Source organism: Carlito syrichta, unplaced genomic scaffold, assembly GCF_000164805.1.
Source record: "Carlito syrichta isolate Samal-C Ts95f unplaced genomic scaffold, Tarsius_syrichta-2.0.1 Scaffold309823, whole genome shotgun sequence".
NCBI classification, from domain to species: Eukaryota; Metazoa; Chordata; class Mammalia; order Primates; family Tarsiidae; genus Carlito; species Carlito syrichta.
Genome location: NW_007253919.1, coordinates 93,944 through 115,930, shown reverse-complemented (window position 1 = coordinate 115,930; position 21,987 = coordinate 93,944). Strand labels below are relative to the sequence as shown.

At 40.1% G+C, this 21,987-nt stretch overlaps 1 protein-coding gene across 2 annotated transcripts in view; it reads left to right on the top strand.

Annotated features, from left to right (window-relative positions):
* Nucleotides 1–21,987, top strand: part of CFDP1 (craniofacial development protein 1) — a 150,366-nt gene that overhangs the window by 52,826 nt on the left and 75,553 nt on the right. The window lies entirely within an intron of this gene.

Here is a 21,987-nt window from a genome sequence, read left to right as displayed (position 1 = left end):
CCCGAGCTCACTTTCATCTTTAGTTCTTCCCTTTGTCTTTCTTCTTCCCCCCAACTCTTCAGTAAATTTGTTTGGTTCATTCGTTGGTTTTTTTGTTTGGTTGGTTTGGGGTTTTTTATTTTTGTTTAGTTTTATTTTATTATAGGAATGTGGGGTACAAGTGAAAATTAACTACCTAAGCAGGCTGCATGCAAGTGAAGTTTGGGCTTATGACTGGCCCTTGCTCCCCCGGTAATGAACCAAGTTCCTTTTGTGTTGTCACATGCCCCCAACCTCTTCTCTCCCTCCCTCACCTAGCAGTGCCCATGACTGCCAGTCCCTCCCCCCCTTGTGCTATTGTGATTGATGCTCAGGTCCCATTTATGAGTGAGAACATGTGGTATTCAGTTCTTTGTTTCTGTGTTAGTACACTTAGTATGATGGTCTCCAGTTTGCTGTGAAATCCATGATTTTGTTTTTCTTTATGACTGTGTAATACTCCATCCTGTGTATGTATCACATTTTCTTTATCCAGTTCACTTCTAATGGTTGGTAGGGTTAGTTCCATGTTTTTGCTATTGTGAATAGCGTGGCAATAAACATGCATGTGCAGATGTCTTTTTTGTAGAATGATTTATGTTGTTGGTTAGTTTTTTAAGAGACAGGATCTTACTCTGTCACCCAGGCTGGAGTGCAGTGGTGTGATCATAGCTCGCTGTGACCTTGAACTCCTGAACTTGAATGATCCTCCCACCTCATTCTCCCCAGTAGCTAGGAATACTAGCATGTGCCTCCATGCCCAGCTAATTGAAATTTTTTTTAGTAGAAATGGGATCTCGCTGTGTTCCCTAGGCTAGTCTCAGCCTCCCAACGTGCTAGGATAATAGCTATGAACCACCACACCTGACCTAATAAGTCTTTAATTCTAGCTTCAAAATGTCTGAGTATTTATTCAGTTCCCTCCCCCCCATTTCATCTCTACTCTCATTCCCTTTTTCTGGCTATTAGATTCTGAAGCATCTGTCTCTATATACTTGAACTATTTTCTAAAGTCTTTTGAAAGACTAGCACAAATGTAATGATTTCCTAAGTTTACTTATAGCTTGTAGTACTGTAGTCACACTTCCTATCTCCACTCTGCATGCCACTGCTGGAGTAATTTGGCAGATTCAGCTTAGATCATGTCACATGCTCAAAAATTTTCTCCTCGTCACCTACCATTAAGTTCACATTCTTTAGTCTGATACTAGGAAACTCCATGCTTTATCTCCAGCCAACCTCATTTTTTTCTTAGCTACTGTCTTATTTGACAGCCAGAAAGAAACCTTTGTCTATGTTCTCCTCCCTTAGCTTTGTTCAAGCAGTTCTCCCACCTCCCCTGGCTGCCCTTCTCTCTCCCTATCTGTGAGAATCCTACTCATTCTTTTTTAGGGGGGACAGGGTCTTACACTGTTATCTGGGGTGGAGTGCAGTGGCATGATTATAGCTTACTACAGCCTTGAATTCCTGGGCTCAAGCGATCTCACCTCAGCCTCCCCAGTAGCTAGGACTACAGGCATATACCACCATGCCTGGATAATTTTATTTTTTATAGAGATGGAGTCATGCTGTGTTGCATAGGCTGATCTCAAACTCCTGGCATCAAGCAGTCCTCCCAAAGCACCGGGATTACAGGCATGAGCCACTGCTCCTGGCTCCTGTTTGTTCTTCAGGCTCTGGCTCTGCCCTTCTACATGTTTCCCTCGTAGATGCTGTCAGGTACATCCCATCCCTTTATACTTTTTTTTCCATTCATGATCCTTTAAATATTTGTCAATGAAGTATAGGTATTTTAGTCTTTCTCATTTGACTTCTGCAGTTTCAGTACAGTGACAATTGTGAGAATTTAGGCTTTTTTCTTTTTGTTTCTTTATTTTGTTTTTTGGGGTTTTTTTAGTCACGGTCTAACTGCAGCCTCAACTTCCTGGACTCAGGCAACCCTTCTACCTCAGCCTCCTGCGTAGCTGGGACCATAGCTATAGCCACCATGCCCAGCTAATTTTTTTATTTTGTGTAGAGACAAGGTCTTGCTTGCCCAGATCGGATATTTTTTTTCTTAATCTGTGGATTCATGGCTTTTATTGGTTCTGGGAAATTCTTGGATATTATCTTTTAAATATTGCCTCATTTGCATTCTACTGTCTCCCTCTAGAACTCCTATTAGGCAATGTCAGCTCTTTCCATTCTGTCCTCCATATCACTTCACTTCTCATTATTTCTCTGAATTGCTTTCAGGGGCAGCGGGGGTGGGGGGGGTGTTTCAGTTCTTTACTTTTTCTTCAGCTGTGTCTAATCTATTTTAACCTATCTATTGCATTTAATTTTGTTAAAGTTTTCCATTTTTAGAAATTCTATTGGGTTTGTTTTAGAGTGTGCCTATTCTTTTTCCATAGGATCTTATTCTTACGATTTTGAGGTATACTTTTATATTTGTAATCGTTTTAAGTCTGCTTCCTTTATAGTTTCTATCTGATAGTTCTTTTCCAGGAGTTCTTGCGTTCTGAAGCTGCTCTTGATTTCTTGACTGTTTTATGGTAGATTTTTTCTTACAGTAGATATATTTACTGTTTAGCAAAGTTTTATTTGTGGGGTGATCTTACATGACCTGGGAGTAAGTTGTATTAGGTTGTGTTTTGTTGAAAAGTAGAGATAAATTTCCTTCTTCTAGATACCCTGGCATGGGCTTTGGCTTGGGCCAATTTTTATGTTAATTTCTTGGTTTGAAGTTCCTAGAACAGTCAAGTATTGAAATTATAATTTTGAAACCCAAATTCATGTGAGTTGCAGGCCCAGAGTTCCAGCTCTCAGGAAAGATCTTTTTTCCATCCCCTACAGCCCAAGCAGAGATAAGCTTTCTTGTTTGCTCTCTAGGCTGTTAGGTGATTTTTCCCCCACTTGTCCTTTCATTGAGGATGCATAGAGTTTCCACTTTTGTCAAAGTCTTACTTCTAGTTCTCTACTTTCCTTAATTTTTTTTTTTTTTTGAGTTGGTATCTCACTCTGTCACCCAGGCTGGAATGCAGTGGCATACTCACAGCCACGGCAACCTCGACCTTCCGGGCTCAAATGATCCCTCTACCTCAGCCTTCCAAGTAGCTGAAACTACAAGGCATGCGCTACCACACCTAGCTTATTTTTTTATTTATTGTGAAGATGAGGTCTCACCAAATTGCCCAGGCTGGTCTCAAACCCCTGGATTCAGGCAGTCCTCTCGCCTCGGCCTCCTAAAGTGCTGGGATCGCATGCTTGAGCCACCATGCCTGGCCTAGTTCTCTACTTTCTATTAATAAAACCCAGACTGGAAGTTATTGAAACTGTGTTCCCCATCCCATCCACCCCTATAACCACTGTATCAACTCATGTGCTACTTCTGTGGTTTTCAGTTCCTTTTTCAATTCTAGCACCCAGTGACTGCCCTTTTTTCTTGTGAATTTAGCTATACTCTTAATTTTTGATATATTTTGCCTAGCATTTCTAGGTCTTTATCTGAAAAATGCTTGTTATCTTAAACATACATCTTCCCTAAAATGGAAGTTCATTGTGAGCTTTTGTTTTTGTTTTGAAACAGGGTCTTGTTCTGTCACCCAGGCTAGAGTGCAGTGGCATGATCATGGCTTATTGCAGCCTCAGACTCCTGGGTTCAATTAATCCTTGTCTCAAACCTCACAAGTAGCTGGGAATACAGGCATGTGCCATCATGCCAGCTAAATTTTTTATTTTTTAATAGAAATGAGATCTTACTCTGTTGTCTGGGCTGATGTAGAACTCCTGAATTCAAGCAATCCTCCCACCTCAGCCTCCCAAAGTGCTAGGATTATAGGCATAAGCCACTACACCCAGCCATGAGCTCCTGAAGGGAAAATACCCTATGTTGCTTTTTTTTTTGTTTCCCAGCAACTAGTACAGAGTTGTTTATAACATTTGTTGAATTTGAAGTGAGTTAAAGGAAACATTTCTTTCTGACCTCTGAACATCAGAATAAATACCCAGTACCCTTTAAAAATACATTTGATGCCAGGCTCGGTAGCTCAGCCTGTAATCCCACGCCTTTGGGAGGCTGAGGTGAGTGGATTGCCTGAGCCTGCGGGTTCAAGACCCACCTGGGCAGCGAGACCTCATCTCTACGATAAATTAAAAAAAAAAAATCAGCTGGGCGTGGTAGCGCATGCCTATAATTCCAGCTACTTGGAAGGCTGAGGCGGAAGGATCGCCGGAGCCCAGCAGGTCGAGGCTGCGGTGGCTGGAAGCGGCCACTGCATTCTGGTCTGGGCGACAGAGTGAGACTCCAACTCAAAAAAATTAAAAAATTTTTAAAAATTTAAAAATGAGGCAGAAGGATCGCCGGAGCCCAGCAGGTTGAGGCTGCGGTGACTGGGAGCGGCGACTGCACTCCAGTCCGGGCGACAGAGTGAGACTCCAACTCAAAAAATAAAAACAAAAATATAAAAAATAAATAAAAATACATTTGATGACTTTTTTTTAACATATATTGGGAAGTATAGTTTAATTGGAAAGTAAATTAGAAGCCAGACACAGTGGCTCACAACTGTAGTCCCAGCACTTTGGGAGGCAGAGACAAGAGGATTGCCTGAGTCCAGGGATTTGAGACCAGCCTGAGCAACTTGGCGAGACCTTGTCTCTACAAATCAAAAAAGTTGCTGGGTGTGGGGTCTCATGCCTGTGGTTCCAGTTACTTGGTAGGCTGAGTAGAAGGATCGTCTGAGCCTAGCAAGTTGAGTCTGCGGTGGCTGTGACCATGCTACTGCACTCTAGCCTGGGCGACAGAGTGAGACTCCCACTCAAAAAAATAAATAAATTAGAGAGTGAGAGAGGAAATTCTTCTTCCCCAAGATAGGGAAGGGGACCAAAGCTAAGAAAACATGGCGGCCATAACTCAAAGAACACATGGCCTGGCCAGTGCTTAACCAAACAGTGGCCCATTTGACAACTCATAGCAGATATGGAAAACTGCCTCTACTCAAGACCTATTGATAGTCATCATTAAAATATTTTACATTGGCCGGGCTCGGTGGCTTAGCCTGTAATCCCAGCACTTTGGGAGGCCGAGGTATGTGGATTGCCAGAGCTCACGGGTTCGAGACCCACCCAGGCAACTTGGCGAGACATCATCTCTACAGTAAATCAAAAATTACCCGGGCGTGGTAGCACGCGCCTATAGTTCCGGCTATTTGACTGAGGTGGAAGGATCACCGGAGCCCAGCAGGTTGAGGCTGCGGTGGTGAGGAACATGCCACTGCACTCCCATCTAGGCGACAGAGTGAGACTCCAACTCAAAAATAAAAAAAAAATTTACATTGCCAGGCACAGTGCCTCAAGCCTATAGTCCTAGCACTTTGGGAGACTAAGACAGAGATATTGCTTGAGCCCAGAAGTTCAAGACCAGCATGGACAACATAATGAGATCTTGTCTGTACAAAAAATAAAAACTATTAGCTGGGCATAGTCTAGGCATGGTGGCTCACACCTGTAATCCCAGCACTTTGGGAGGCCAGAGCATGAGGATCAATTGGGCCCAGGAGTTCGAGACCATCTGGGTAACATAATGAGACCTCGTGTCTACAAATAATTAAACAATGAGCAAAGTATGGTGGTGCGCGCTGTAGTCCCAGCTACTCGAGAGACTGAGGCGGGAGGATCACTTGGGCTCAGGAAGTTGAGGCTACAGTAAGCCATGATAATGCTATTGCACTCCAGCCTGTGAGACCCTGCCTCTAAAATAAAAAATAACAATAATTTAAAAATTAGCTGAGGATGGTGGTGCACACCTGTAGTCCTAGATACTCAGAAGACTGAGGCAGAAGGATCACTTGAGCCCAGGTAGTTGAGGCTGCAGTGAGCTGTGAGTGTCCCACTGCACTCCAGCCTGGAAAACAGAGTGAGACCTTGACTCAAAAGAGAAAAAATACTTCACATCTTAAATGTCTGATACTTTTCTTCTCCCTTGTGAGCTATTTACATTGTTCCCTCTGTTGGTTTTCTCTGTTCTATTCAGAAACAAAATATCTAGGAGTAATTTTATATGATCTCTGAAGCATCATGAATATTCTTATATGGAACTCCTTTTTTGCAGCAACATGGATATACCTGGAGACCATCATTCTGAGTGAATTACCACAAAAACAAAAAAACTGAATACCACATGTTCTCACTCATAAGTGGACACTAAACACTGGACACAAGGACAGGAACACTGGATGCTGGGTACTGCTAAAGAAGGGGGTGGTTAAGGAATACAAAACCACCCACTGGGTACCATGCCCACTACTGAGGTGGAGAGGGCTCATTAGAAGCCCAAACCTTGCCTTCACACAGCATACTTATATAGCAAATCTTCACAGGTGCCCCATGATTCTAAGATTAAAAGAAAGAAAAAAAGAAACCCTCTTAAATCCATATCAGTCTCTTTGTAACCCATTTCGACTTCATTGTAGTGTCTAATTTGAAAATCTTTAAAGCTCCTCAGCAGTTACTATGGACCTTCTTTTTATCTATCTAGGAGCTGACCCCTTAAAAATCTTCAAGAAACCTCATGGTTGCCACCCTTGATGGGAGGCAAAAAGCTGAAAATGTAAAACTCTTGATTTCTCAGCTCCTTTACAGCTCATTTTCAGTCATAAACCTTGGCTTAATTTATCAGACATCTGTCTAAGACCTTGAGTTCAGGGTTGATGAGACAGAGGCAAGAATACCAAGAATCTTCTCAGGCTCTTGCGGGTGCTAGCTGTAATATGTGCGTGGCAGCCACAGCAGTAGTGGCCCCACCAGTCTGAGTCTGTGGTATGTGGGGCATTGTTTTAGCCTTTGAATTTGGCTCTTAAATCCTTCTGGATTTTGTGAGTAATCATATACCCTTAAAAAAACACAACTTTTATTTCAAGAGACTGTAGACTCACATATAGTCATCAAAAATCATACAGAGAGCTTCCTTGTACCCTTGACCCAGTTTCTTCCTCTGATGCCATCTTACAGTTTCACAGCTGGGATTTTGACATTTGAATACAGTCAAGACACAGACTATTTCCATCTCCACTAGGATCCCTCATGTTGTTCTTATAATTATAACTACACCCACTTTCCTCCTTGCCCCATCCCCTCCTTAACCTCTGGTAACCACTAATCTAGAGAGTTCCCTTTTGGGAGTTTTTAAATGACAAATTCTATTTCCTTAATAGTTACAGGGCTTTTCAAGTTATCTAGCTTATAATGAGTGTCTTGTGGTAGTTTATATTTTTTGAGGAATTGGCCTGTTTTGTCTAAGTTGTCAAATTGGGTTAGAATTATCCAAAGCATTCTCTTGTCCTTTTGATGTCTGTAGTGAAAGTTCATTTCATTTTTTTTTTTTTTTTTGAGTTGGAGTCTCACTCTGTTGCCCAGACTGTAGTGGCCACTTCCGGCCACCGCAGCCTCGACCTGCTGGGCTCCAGCGATCCTTCCACCTCAGCCTTCCAAGTAACTGGAATTACAGGCATGCGCTACCACACTCGGCTGATTTTTTGATTTATTGTAGAGATGAGGTCTCGCTGCCCAGGCAGGTCTCGAACCCGCGGGCTCAGGCAATCCACTCACCTCAGCCTCCCAAAGGCGCGGGATTACAGGCTGAGCCACCAAGCCCGGCTCATTTCATTCTTGATATTGGCAGTTGGCGATTTGTATCTTCTTTTTTTCTTTTTGTCTTGCTAGAGGTTGTTGATTTTATGAATCAGCTGTTTGTTTCATTAATCTGTTATCTTTGTTCAATTTCATTGACTTCTACGCAGAATTATTTTCTTATTTGTGATTGCTTCGCATGTATATTGCTCTTTTTTTGCTAGGTTCTTGAAAAGATAACTTAAATCGTTGATTTAAGACTTTTCCTCTTAACAGTGTATGTAGTTAGTATTATAAGTGTCCCTCCTGCACTGCTTGTAGCTGTGTCTCACAAATTTGGATACATTTATTCTCATTTTTTGGTGTATTCATTATATTTTTTATTTCCCTTGAGACTTTCTCTTGGCCCCATGCATTATTTAGAAGTATACTGTTTCATTTCCAAATGCTTGGAGGGTTTTTCTATTGTCTTTCTGTTATTTATTTCTAATTTGATTACATTATTGGGGAACATGATCTTTATCATTTCAACTCTTTTAAATTTGTTGACATTAATTTTATGGACCAGGATGTGGCCTATCTTGCTGTATGTTCCGTGGACACTTGCAAAGCCCAGTATCTTTTTTTAAACACCGATACATCTTAAATAAATTCCTTTTCAGTCAGTGTCTGCATCTTGCATCTAAAAACCATAACTGATATTGCTTTCTAACTGCATTTGTTTAATAGCCTTTATTGTAGCACTTATTGTCTTATACTCTAATTGTCAGTTTACATGTTGGTCTCCATCACTACACTCTGAACTGGGGGCATATCTTTTCTTTATGTGTCCAGCCTGCTACATGTATACCTAATTTATAGGTGTTTGATGAATCAATAAATGAATAGCTTTTATTAATGATTACCACTTTTAAAAGTCATGGGTAAACTTTGATTTACTGACATTTGGTTCCTATTCTTTTGGTTATGTGTATTCTATCAGTCTTCATCTTAAAAGCAGAGTGGTTTTGGTTCTATAGTTTGTGTCCAGCAAGTAACTGACCCCAGAAACAGATTGGAGTGACATTTTGTTTCAGCTAATCATGCAATAGTTCAAGCATAGATACGTGAGAAGTTCCTTACTCATTCCGTAAGACCTATTTTGCAATTCCTGCTATTTCCTTTATTTCAGGTTGACATGACCTTTTGTTGTAGAAGTGTTGTTTCGACAGCAGTATACTTCACAATGCATATCCCTGTGTGAGTGTGCAAAAGCTCCGCTCTGTGCCTGGAAGCTGCTGTTTTCTAGTCAGGAAACACATGATATTCCCTCAGCCTTTCCTGCACTTAACTGACTTGCCTTGTGGATAACAGGAAACCCTTTTGGTTGTTTTCTACCATTAAACATTAGGTGCCAGGTTAAAATGTATCTAAGAGATTTTTGATGTATAATGTACCCCATTACAAAAGCCCACTAAAGGCTGGACCTGGCAACCACTTGCAAAGTTGCTGGGCGGAGTAGATGGAATAGATGTAGGGGATATTACACAGATGTGAGCTAAACATTCTACTACTTGGCGTGATATTCTGTCTATTGCTAAGGCAATTTGGGGTGACTACCTATTTTTTGTTTTGGAGGATTTTCTAACTTGGAGAAAAAAAATAAAACAAACTGAGTAAACCTGGGAGGTGAAGAAGTAAACTGTTGGCCTTTTTTTTGTGATTTCCCTGACTTTAATCATGAGCATGTTTTTTTGGCCTTATGTTTTTCCTCCTTTGGAACCAAATGTACTAGATTGTACCTGAACACAAGAAGTCTTTTTTTTTTTTCTTTTTGATTTGGAGTCTCATTGTCGCTCAGGCTGGAGCGCAGTGGCATGCTCATGGCCACCGCAGCCTCACCCTACTGATTCAGGTGATCCTTCTACTTTAGTCTTCCAAGTATCTGGAACTACAGATGTGCACCACCACACCACCTGGCTAATTTTTAGATTTATTGTAGAGACAAGGTCTTGCCATGTTGCCCAGGCTGGTCTCGAACCTGTGGGCTCAGGCAGTCCTCTCCCCTCTGCCTCCCAAAGTGCTGGGATTACAGGCATGAGCCACTGTGCCTGGCAGAAGTCTTTTTATATCCTCTCTCATACTTAATTTCTTCTTTGCAACCTTTTTCTTTTTTCTTTTGTTACTTCAACTGGAAGCCTCATTATGTGGACATTCATTGGAAATATTCAAAAAAGAGATGAGTTACAAATAAAGAGAGACAAGAATACCATTTTACTTGTGGTTAGCAAAATAAATTGAAAAGATTTGCCTCATTATAGTAGTAGAAGAATGATGCAGAGCATTTTTTAATTTTTTTGAGTTGGGGTCTTACTCTGTCACCCTGATTGGAGTGCAGTGGCATAATCTGGGCTCCCTGTAGCCTCAACTTCCTGGCTTAGGCAATCCTTCCATGTCAGCCTGCTGAGTAGGTGGGACTCCAGGCATATGCCACCACACCCATCTATTTTTTTTTATTTTTTTGTAGAGACAAGGTCTTGCTTTGTTGCCCAGGCTGGTGTTTAACTCCTGGGCTCAAGTGATCCTCCCACTTCAGCCTCCCAAAATCCTGGGATTACAGGAGTGAGCCACCCACTCCTGGCTAGTTGGAGAGCATTTTAACGATAAATACTCTAAATTTCAATATTTTCTCAACCTTCATTTATTCATTTATTCATCTATTCATCATGTGTCTAACAGCATCCATTATGTTCTGCTTTCTGGTTCCCATAGCATTTCACTGTCATTATAGGAGGAAGGTTAATTATCACAGGAGCCCTAAGTGTTCGATTTATTGAGTGTTGATGATTATATACATTCATGTAGCCACTACCCAAGATAAGGTATAGTATGATTCCATCACCCCAGGAAGTTTGCTCGTGTCCTTTTCCAGTTGTTTCTGCCCTGTACCCTTTGCCCCAGGCAACTATTGATTTTTATTATGATAGATTAGTTTTACCTATTCCATAACTTTATGTAAATCAAATCATATGTTGTTTAACTTTCTGTGCCTGGCTTCTTTCACTCTAATGAAAGAACATAACGTTTTTGAGACTCATCTGTGTTGCTATGTATGTCAGTAGTTTATTCCTTTTTATTTCCATTTTACAAACATACCACAGTTTATCCATCCATCCTGTTGATAAACATATGGGTTGTTTCCAAATCTTTTGGAAGACATATGTTTTTATTTCTCTTGGGTTCATAAATGCCTTAGGAATGGAATTGCAGGGTCATAGGGTAAATGTGTGTTTAATGTTTTAACAAACTGCCAAACAGTTCTCCAAGATCATTGTGCCATTTTGTTTTCTGCCAGGGGTGTATGAGGGTTCCACTTGGTCAATATCCTTGTCCACATTTTGTGTTGTCAGTTGTCTTTATTTTAGTAAGTGTGATACAGCATCTTCCATAATTTTAGTTTGCATTGCTCTAAAAACTAATAATGATGACTTTTCCTGTGCTTATTTGGCCGTTTGTACATCTTTTATAAAGTGACTCTTCCAGTCTTACTCATTTTTATTGGGTTGTTTGTCATTCTGTTGTTGATTTGTAAGAGTTCTTTGTATATTCTGGATAGATAGTTTGTCAGATATAAGTGTTATGAATTTTTCCCACCCTTTATCTTGCCTAAGAATTCTTTGTATATTCTGGATAGATAGTTTGTCAGATATAAGTGTTATTCATTTTTCCTACCCTTTATCTTGCCTATTTGTTTTTTTGTGTGTGTGATGTGTTTAGATGAGCAAAATTTTTAAATTTTGATGTATTTCACTTTGTCTTTTCTTTTTCTTTTATGGTTAGTGCTTTTTTAAAAAGTAATCTATGTATATGGAAGTATATCTGTATGGGGGTTTTTTCACATAGAAAAGATGTTTTTATTTTTATTTACATAAATGGCATCATTTAAGCTTATTTTCCTGAAGTTTGTCTTTTTTGCTTAAAAATACAAATGTGTATATATTGACATATTTAATATTATTTCATGTAATTTATCTTATTCTTGTTAATGGCCGCATAGTACTCTATTTTCAGTATTCTATACTTTCCAAAACCAATGTACTAGAGGTATATTTAGGTTATTTATCATTTTCTCTCTGATAAACAGTGTGTTTAGAAAGGAGATAAAATTCATGTTAGAGTTTTCTTTTCAGATGGAAATAGTTATTACAAGTAGGATGAGTGAATTGTATAGAGGAAGTCAAGACTTCCCTTGTATAGAACAAAATGGCTTCATGGCTATAGTCAGAATACTATATACAGTCTTGTAGGGGAGCAGACCCTTTGAATATAGTGTATTTCTCCAGCTGAAATTCAAACTTTTCCCCTCTCTTGTTCATGATCAGTTGTACAGTGATTTTAGGCAGCATGGAGGGGGACAGAGAAAAATAACCTCGTGTTCTGTGTCTTAGTTTCAAGGCGTTTATAATGCTCACCATGTAAAAATTCTTTTGCAAATCTCTTGTTATTTTCTTTTGCAGTGTAGAATAACCTTCCTAATAGTTATAAAACTTGGTAGAAGGCCAGTCATTTTGTGAGAAGAAAGTCCCTTAAGAGAACAAATCTGTAAGCATTAGCAAGAATGAAGAGATGAGATTAAATTTAAATACACTTCTCCAGTTTAACATCTGTTTGTGAAAGTGTTGAAATGGGTCTTCTCGTTATTTCCATAAATGTGGCCTGGGAAATGTGCCTTCTTTTCAATTAGCACATGTAACTGGCTAAACCCAGACCTTGAAGTAGCTTTTAGAGGAAGGAGGAAAAGTCAGCAGATGGGAGCAGCTGCTCCAGCATAGGTGTGTCAAGCCGATTGTCACCATTTTATCTCTGGGCCAGAGTTGTTTCAGTTTCTGTATCAGGAATTGTTTGTATGATCTGATTCCATGCCTGGGAATTCCTTTAAAACAAGGTTGCAAACTTTTTTCTTTCTCTTACAGCTGATAAAGTTAGTTTCCCTTTTCAGTTAGCAGTTTGCCTTTAGAACGTTAGAACTAAGGTGTTCCTTGCTGAGGCTTTTATTTTTGCCTCCCAAATAGGCATTTGAAGGGTGTGTGTGTGTGTTTTATTTTACATACATGAGTGACAGCAATGCCAGGAGACAGAGTTAATGCTCTCTCTTGCCAAAAGATGATAGTTTATTTTTCTTCCATGAAACAAAACCTGGAAGGAAAAATTGAATGACCTTTGTAAGCAGTTGAGAAAGTAGGTTGACTTCCAAACCGTAAATCCTGGACTGAAGTCCAATTAGAATATCTTGCTTAGGCTTTCTGTTGATTCTTTCATGAAGAAGATATTTGATGCCCAGAGCTTGATCTGTTTTCTGTTTTTAATTTCTTATTCTAGTTATATTCTGGAACCATTTTTGCAGTCAACTATGTATTGCTTCCTTAGAGAAGATGAAAGTTCCACTGATCTGGATCCTTTGGCAGCAAGTTGACATTTTATTAAGGCTGGTCAGCATTCCTGGCTGGAGTCTTGAAAATGTGGGTGTGTTTCTGCTGCCCAGTGTTGAGTTATTCATGAACAGATATGAAAATGATATACATCTGAATTTTGTTATCACTAGATTGTGTTGAATTTTTTTGTTGTTGTTGTTGAATTGGAGTCTCACTCCATCACCCAGTCTGAAGTGCAGTGGCCACTCCCAGCCACCGCAGCCTCGACCTGCTGGGCTCCGGCGATCCTTCCACCTCAGCCTTCCGAGTAGCCGGAATTACAGGTATGCGCTACCACGCCCAGCTGATTTTTGATTTATTGTAGAGATGAGGTCTCGCCAAGTTGCCCAGGCGGGTTTCGAACCCGTGGGCTCAGGCAGTCCACTCACCTCAGCCTCCCAAAGGCACGGGGTTACAGGCTGAGCCACCGAGCCCGGCTGAATTTTTCCTTTTTTATTATTTGGGGATTCTTAGAATTCTTAGTTCTTTGTGAAACTCTTCAGATTAAGACCCTTTTTACAGTTTAATACTTGGGTCCTCTTATATCTTGCAGAAGACGGAAGAGAATGCTATCATGAATATTGCTGGCTCCTTCTTTGGAAGTAGGGACAGAATAATTATGCTTTTATTTGGACAGACTTGCCTGGTTTTACTTAATTCTTTCCGCTATAAAATGGGAATCATAGTTGGGCACGGTGGCTCACACCTGTAATCCCAGCACTTTGGGAGGCTGAAGCAGGAGGATTGCTTGAGCCCAGGAGCTCGACACAAGCATAGACAACATAGCAAGATCTCATCCTCCCCCCAAAATGTAAAAAATTAGCCAGTCATGGTGGTACACGCCTGTAGTCCCAGTTACTTAGAGGCTGAGATGGAAGGATCACCTGAGCCCAAGAGGTTGAGGCTGCTGTGAGCCATGATTATGCCACTGAACTCCAGCCTGGCCAATAGAGTGAGAATCAAACTCAAAAAAAAAAAACTGTTTTGAAAACGAAATTAAGCTAGATGCAGAGACTCGTGCCTATAATCCCAGCAATTTGGGAGGCAGAGGTGAGAGGATTTCCTGAGCCCAGGGATTTGAGACCAGCCTGGGCAACTTGGTAAGATCTTATATCTACAATAAATGAAAAAATTAGCTGGGTATGGTGGCACATGCCTGTGTTTCCAGCTGCTTGGAAGGCTGAGGTTAAGGATCGTCTGAACCCAGCAGGTTGAGGCTGCAGTGGTCGTGAGCATGCCACTGCACTCCAGCCTTGGCAACAGAGAGAGACTCCAACTCAAAAAAAAGAAGAAGAAGAAGAAGAAGAAAATGAAGTGAAGTGAAGTTTCTTAATACAGTTTCTGGCACAGAGGGGCTCAATAAAAATTCATAATTTTTTTTCTTTTTCTCCTTCTTAAATAAGATTGATCTTCCCTTACTAATTCATATTAGTACAAGGAACATATAAAATTATCAGGAAAAATTGAGAGCAAAGTTAACAAATAAATGAAACTTAAAGCTATTCAAAACTTTTATGGACTTATGTTTTCATCCTTTTCCTACTAAATGAAACCTTTAAGTAGAATACTCCCAAGACTGAATTCACTTACTTTTCTTTCCTCTGCTCATTCTAATGTATAATAAAACACTTGAGAGAGAAGACTCAGAAAAGACTGAGAGATTCTTCCCATGAATGTTAGGCTATCGTAATGTTTTTATGTACTAAAATATATAAACCTATTTTCAAAAAAGAGCCTGAATTAGCAGCAGAATAAAACAATAACTTTCCAACTATAGAAGAAGCTGTAACCATAAGATTTAAAGATACTAGTTTTTTTAAAACATTTGAATGTATTTGAACCTTGTTCAAGTTTCTTAATTTGCTTTGACATTACTTTTTGTGTGTGTGTGTGTCAGAGTCTCACTCTGTCACTCAGGCTGGAATGCAGTGGCACACTTACAGCTACTGTAGCCTCAACCTACTGTGCTCAGGGGATACTTCTACCTCAGCCTCCCAAGTAGCTGGAACTATAGGCATGTGCCACTCCACTGGCCAATTCTTTGATGCAGTGTAGAGACAAGGTCTTACCAGCTTGCTCAGACTGGGCTCAAACCTCTGAACTCAAGCAATCTTCTCACTTCTGCCTCCCAAAATGCTGGGATTACAGGTGTGAACCACAAGCCTCACAACCATTCTGTTTTGTTTTGTTTTTTATTAATGTCCACAGTTTCAATTACTTAAGATATTAGCCAGGGTTTAATCATTTGAGAGAGAGAGATCATTATTTATGAAGTTGTATATTATTCTCCTGACATTCTTTAAAATGTTTTAACTTATGCATGTCCTAGGACAGCGGTCCCCAGCCTCTTTGACATTAGGGACCAATTTCATTTAAGACAGTTTTTCCATGGGCTGCAGGGGATCATTGGGCATTAGATTCTCATAAGGAGCTGGCAACCTAGGTCCCTCACATGCACAATTCACAATAGAGTTCACGCTTCTATGAGAATCTGATGCCACTGCTGATCTGACAGGAAGTAGAACTCTGCTCGCCCACTGCTCACCTCCTACTGTCTGGCCTGGTTCCTAACAGGTCAGGGACCAGTACCGATCCACAGCCTGGGGATTGGGGATCGCTGTCCCAGGGGACATTTGGCAGTGTCTGGAGACATTTGTGGTTGTCATAACCTGTGCAAGGCAGGGATGCTACTGGCATGTATGGGATAAAAGTTTGGGATGCTGTTAAACATCCTGCAGTACAAAGGACAACTCCCCCCCAAAAAGAATTGTCCTGTTCAAAATATCAATAGTGCCCTGTGTAACACTGCAATGAAGTGCATGTGGACATTTCATAGTTTGTTTTTTGCAGTTCTGGAATTGGCCTTTTTCTGTCCTTGACACAGTATATGCTTATATAGGACTTATTTAATAAATGAATAAAGTAACAAAGTAAGGTATCCCCATCTTGAATTTTGTAATGGGCAGGTCCTTTTGCAAGTGAATTGATTTCTGCAAAAGAATCTTTTTTTCCCCAGAAGAGATGGTGTTTCACTATGTTAACTAGGCTGGTCCCAAGCTCCTGGTTTCAAGCATGGATTTTTAATTTTGTATAGTAAGATCTATATTGACTGTTTGTTATGAACTTAGTGACAATTAAAGGCTCTTAAATACAAAGGAAGCATTTGATATAACTCTTATATTAAGGGTGCATATAATACATGAAGCAGCAAAAAAAAGAAGACTGTCTTAAGTGTCAGATATATAACATTAATAAGAGATTTTTTAAATGTTGAGATTAAAAATGTTAAAACACATCATATTCATTATGATTGAATTAATTCTACCCGGTTGACACAGGGACAGAAAACATTGTGTCTGCTTTTGTATCAGTCTAGGCCCTAGGGCCAAGGTCCCAGACCCGTATCTACCAATCATTTGTCACCACATGTAAACATTACTAGATTTTATGATTTTTCAAGAGATGTTGGAGATCTAGATTTTATTTGGATTTGTGTTCATTTCTTCTATTTTAAAAACAATGTGTGGATCAAACAAAAGCAGGCCAACTTAAAAACTCTGGTCTTAGCCAGGCTTGGTGGCTCAGCCTGTAATCCCGCGCCTTTGGGAGGCTGAGGTGAGTGGATTGCCTGAGCCGTGGGTTCGAGACCTGCCTGGGCAGCAAGACCTCATCTTTACAATAAATCAAAAAATCAGCCGGGCGTGGTAGCACATGCCTATAATTCCGGCTACTTGGAAGGCTGAGGCGGAAGGATCTCTGGAGCCCAGCAGGTCGAGGCTGCGGTGGCCGGGAGCGGCCACTGCACTCCAGTCTGGGCAACAGAGTGAGACTCCAACTCAAAAAAAAAAACTCTGGTCTTGTCCCTTAGCTTGTTCTTGAGACTCTGAGTAGTAGAGAATAGCCCGACTTTAATACCATTCTTTTTCCCCTCTCCAAATCCCCTTTATGTCCAGTAGACAGATTTACAATATTGCTTTTCCAGTTTCATCAGAAGAAACAAGTATGGAGACATATGTATCTAGCAGTAGTCTGTGTTTAGGTTATTGCAGAATAAATAGGCTACCCGCTGCAGTGCCATGCGTCTAAATTTTTATAATAGTTAATTCAAAGCCTGCATCTAATTAGAATTCTACATAGTAGTATGTACTTTAAGCTACTTTTTATTATTATTTTCTAAATAATAATAATTTATCCTATGCCTAATGAAATCTGTTGCATTTACCTTCAAACACTATACTAAGTAGGGGACTGTACTTACTTTGGACTTTTGAGCAACTAATATTTGTATATATTACACTTAAATTTCTGATCTGCCTATTTGAAACCAAGCCTGGAATTTCATACATGAGCTGATTGACCACATAAATATCTTGATTTTTGTAAAATAAAAGACGTTTATATAAGTATTGGAATGTTTTGTTGTATTTTGCCATTACTTTGTTTAAATTATTGAAAATATAGAAATGAACGTGCCGATCCGAGTAATGAAATGTTTAGGTCTTGGTCTCTTTGTAAACAAAACTTTTTGTTATAGAAAATTTTATACATATACATAAAAGTAAAGAGGAAGTTATAATAATTTCCTGTACCCATCACTAAACTTCAACAATTATCAATATTTTGCCAGTCTTCTTTTATGGTCAATCCTTTATATGTGTATCAAATTGAATACTCAAAGTAAGTCTGTGAGATAGGTATTATTATCACCCTTTTAACTTTTTATTATAGAAAATTTCAAACAATTGAGAAAACAGCATAACTAATCTCCGTAGACATGCCGCCCATCTTCAGTACTTACCAACTTGTGTCCCATCTTACATCATCTATGATAACTCTATCCACTCCACCACCCAAATCCCCAATGAATATCTCAAAGCAAAATTTAGCATCATATCATTGTAGCTGTAACTATTTCACTATGTATCTCTAAAAAGTAAACATTATTTTAAAAGCAGTTGCCATTATTACATCTAAAAATAACAATAATTCCTTTATATCATCAGGAATTCATTCAGTGTTCATATTTCCTTGATTGTATCATGGCTTGTTTTTTTAAATTAGCTAGTTTGTTTGAATTGAGATGTAAACAAGGTTCACATATTACATTTGAATAAAGCCTTTTAAGTCTCATTTTACCTCCCCTGTTCTGCCCCCTTTTCCCTAGCATTCATTCATTCATTCACTGAGTCGGAGGCTGCTCACAGTCTTTGTCACCCAGGCTAGAGTGCAATAGCATGCTGCTCACAGTCAACGCAACCTCGACCTGCTGGGCTCAGGTGATCATTTTACCTAAGCCTTCCAAGTAGCTAGAACTACAGGCATGTGCCATCACTCCCAGTTAATGTTTTGATTTATTGTAGAGTCGAGGTCTCATCATGTTTCCCAGACTGCTCTTGAACCCTCAGGCTCAGGTAATTCTCTTACCTCTACCTCCCAAAGTACTGGGATTACAGACGTGAGCCACTGCACCTGGCCAATTTTTTCTGGTTTTGTTTTTAAACAACTTTGTTTTGTTTTGTTTTGTTTTTGAATCAGGGTTTCACTCTGTCACCCAGGCTGGAGTGCAGTGGCACACTCTTGGCCACTGCAGCCTCGACCTGCTGAGCTCAGGAGATCCTTCCCCCTCTGCCTTCCAGATAGCTGTAACTACAGGCACGTGCCACCATGCCCGGCTAATTTTTTGATTTATTGTTGAGATGAGGTCTCGCCAAGTTGCCAAGGCTGGTCTCAAACCCCTGGGCTCAAGACAGTCTTCTTACCTCGGCCTCCCAAAGTGCTGAACCACCGTGCCCTGCCTAATGAATTTTCGTTTATTGTTTAGAATAGTAGCCTTTATTGTGCGCAGTTCAATGTGTGTGAGTATATATATATACTCACACACACACACACACACACACACAGTGTTTTAATGTTTATCTTCTGTTACTTATTAGAATATTTTTGAGGTTCATCTAAAAATGATTGCCAGACATAGTGGCTCACGTCTGTAATTTTAGCATTTTGGGAGGTCGAGGTGAAAGGATTGCTTTCGCCCAAGAGTTTGAGACCAGCCTAGGCAACATAGCAAGACCTCATCTCTACAAAAATTTTAAAAATTTGCCAGACATGGTGAACCACATACCTGTAGTCCCTACTACTCAGGAGGATCTTCTGAGCCCTCGAGATCAAGCCTGCAGTGAGCCATGATTGTGCCACTGCACTCCAGCCTGCGTGACAGAATGTGACTCCAATTCAAAAAAAAAAAAGAATGAACAAGTATTTTGGGGGAACTCACATCAGTTCTCACCTCATTTGTCAGTGCTGAGTAATTCTGGACAGTTGTTAGAAGGCAGGTATCTTCTAATATAGTATATGTCAATAATTCATTCCTTTTCATTGTTGAATAATATTCCATTGTATGAATATAGCACATTATATTTATCCCATTTATCAGTTAATGGGAATTTAGGTTGTGTCCACTTTTTAGCTATTATGAATAATACTGCTTTGAATATTTGTGTACAAGTCTTTGTGTGAACATATGTTTTCATTTCTCTGGGGTTGGGTTGACCTAGCAGTGAAATTTCTGGGTGGCATGGTAAATTTATGTTTAAAGAAATTTTAAGGAATTGTCCGTTGTTTTCCAAAAGGGCTGCACCATTTTATATACCAGCAGTGTATGAGGGCTCCCATTTGTCCATTTCCTCACCAACATCAGGTAGTGTCAGTCTTTCTGATCTAGCATGTTTACACTGGTACCTCACTATTTACTTTGTATTTCCCTAATGACTAATGAAGTTGAGCATCTTTTCATGTATATCTTCTCTGATGGGTTTTGTCTTCTTTCTTTTCCTTTCAAGTTGGAGTCTCACTCTGTTGCCCAGGCTGGAGTGCAGTGGCACACTCCTCATGGCCACCGCAGCCTCGATCTGTTAATCTCAGGCAATCCTTCCACCTCAGTCTCCCAAGTAGCTGGAACCACAGGCACGTGCCACTACGCCTGTCTAATTTTTTTGATTTATTGTAGAGACATCTCGCCAAGTTGCCCAACTTGGTCTTGAACTCCTGGGCTCAGACAGTCCTCTTACTTCCACCTCCCAAAGTGCTGTGATAACAGGCATGAGCTACTGCACCCGGCCTTTTTATTTTTTATTATTTTTTTGAGACGAGGTCTTTGCTGTGTTTCCCAGGCTGGAGTTCAGTGATACACCGCAATCTCAAACTCCTGGCCTCAAGCGATCCTCCCATCTCAGGGACTACAAATTGCTGGGACTACAAGGATGCACTGCCATACCTGTATATGTTTTCTTGCTGAGTTGGGACTTCCTCCCTCCTTTCCAGCTACTCTATCAACCACACTTGGTACCGTCTCCTCAACCCACAGAGAAGCATCTTTCTGTTTGAGGTCTAACCTCTCCATGCCACAGACACTAACTCAGATCTCACGTAGTCAGTCCCCCTTCTCCCAAGAGCTGACTCCACTCCACTTTCTGCCTGGTGTTGGTTGCTCTCCAGTGCCTTCAAATAGGCCAGAATTTTTTTTATGTATTGGCCATAGTTTATTTTTGTTGTCTGTCTGGGAGAGGGTTAGTCCAGAACAGCTACTCCATTACAATGTTATTCTGTTTAATAATAGCTTCTCTCTTTACTCTCACACCACAGACATGTATTTAACCTTGCCGTTCAACTTCAGTTATCACATGTAAGTTATAATTACTTTCTGATTTGTAAGCTCTTTTTGGGCTTAGAGTAATTCTACTAATATACCAAATATTTAAGATGATGTGGAAAAACAACTAGCCAGTCACCATAGTGAAATTTGTGTTGTGTTGTTAGCCAGATAATCCGCAACAGATTGTAGTCACAAAGAAGTAACTTGGTTTCCTTCTCAGTAGCCATCTATTTAAAACACTCAAAAACATCCACCAAAATGATGCAATTAATGGCCACTGTTTAGCAGGGTTAAAAATGAAAAATTGACATACGTTTATAAGTGTCCTCACACTATTTGGCCTTAGTACTTCTTTACATCCATATAACTTACTGAGGACTCCAAAGAACTTTTGAGACCTATTGATGTTTATTGCAATAGAAATTAAAACTGAGAAGTTTAAGTCATTTACTAACTTTATTTTTGAATAACAATGGTAAGCTGATTATCCATTAACATAAGTAGCATATTTTTGTGAAAAGTAAGTATAGTTTCCAAAACAAAAAAAGAATTTAGTGTAAAGAGTGACATTGTCAGCCGGGCTAGGTGGCTCGGGTCTGTATCCCAGCACTTTGGGAGGCCAAGGCAAGTGGATTGCCTGAGCCCGCAGGTTCAAGAAAGACCAGGCAACTTGGTGAGAGCTCATCTCTACAGTAAATAAAAAAATTAGCCGGGCGTGGTAGCACACGCCTGTAGTTCTGGCTAATTGAAAGGCTGAGGTGAAAGAATCACCAGAACCTAGCGGATGGACACTGGGGTGGCTGTGAGTGTGCCACTGCACTCCAGCCTGGGCAACAGAGTGAGACTCCAACATACACACACAAAGAGTGGCATTGTCTTACATGTTTACAAATCTCTAATATCTGCCTTAATAAAAGATAGCCAGACTCCATATCTGCTTTACACATTCTATTAGCTATCAGCAGTAATACCATCACCTATCATGTAGCATCTGGAAAACTCCACCATACACTTGCAAGAGAATACAAAAGAAAAGGGCACATCATGCCTTGGTGTGGTCTTGAAAATAATTTTAACTTTTTCAGCTCCCTGAAAAGATCTCAGGTCTCTCTGGGGTCCCTGGACCACACTTTGAGAACTGTAGAATACTCAAGCAACTAAGAGCAGTGTTTGTCTCAGGGGAAGGGGAATTGAATTAGATAGCTGAAAGACAGCAGAGAGTAGAATGGAGGCTTATTCCAAATACTTTTTGACTATTTT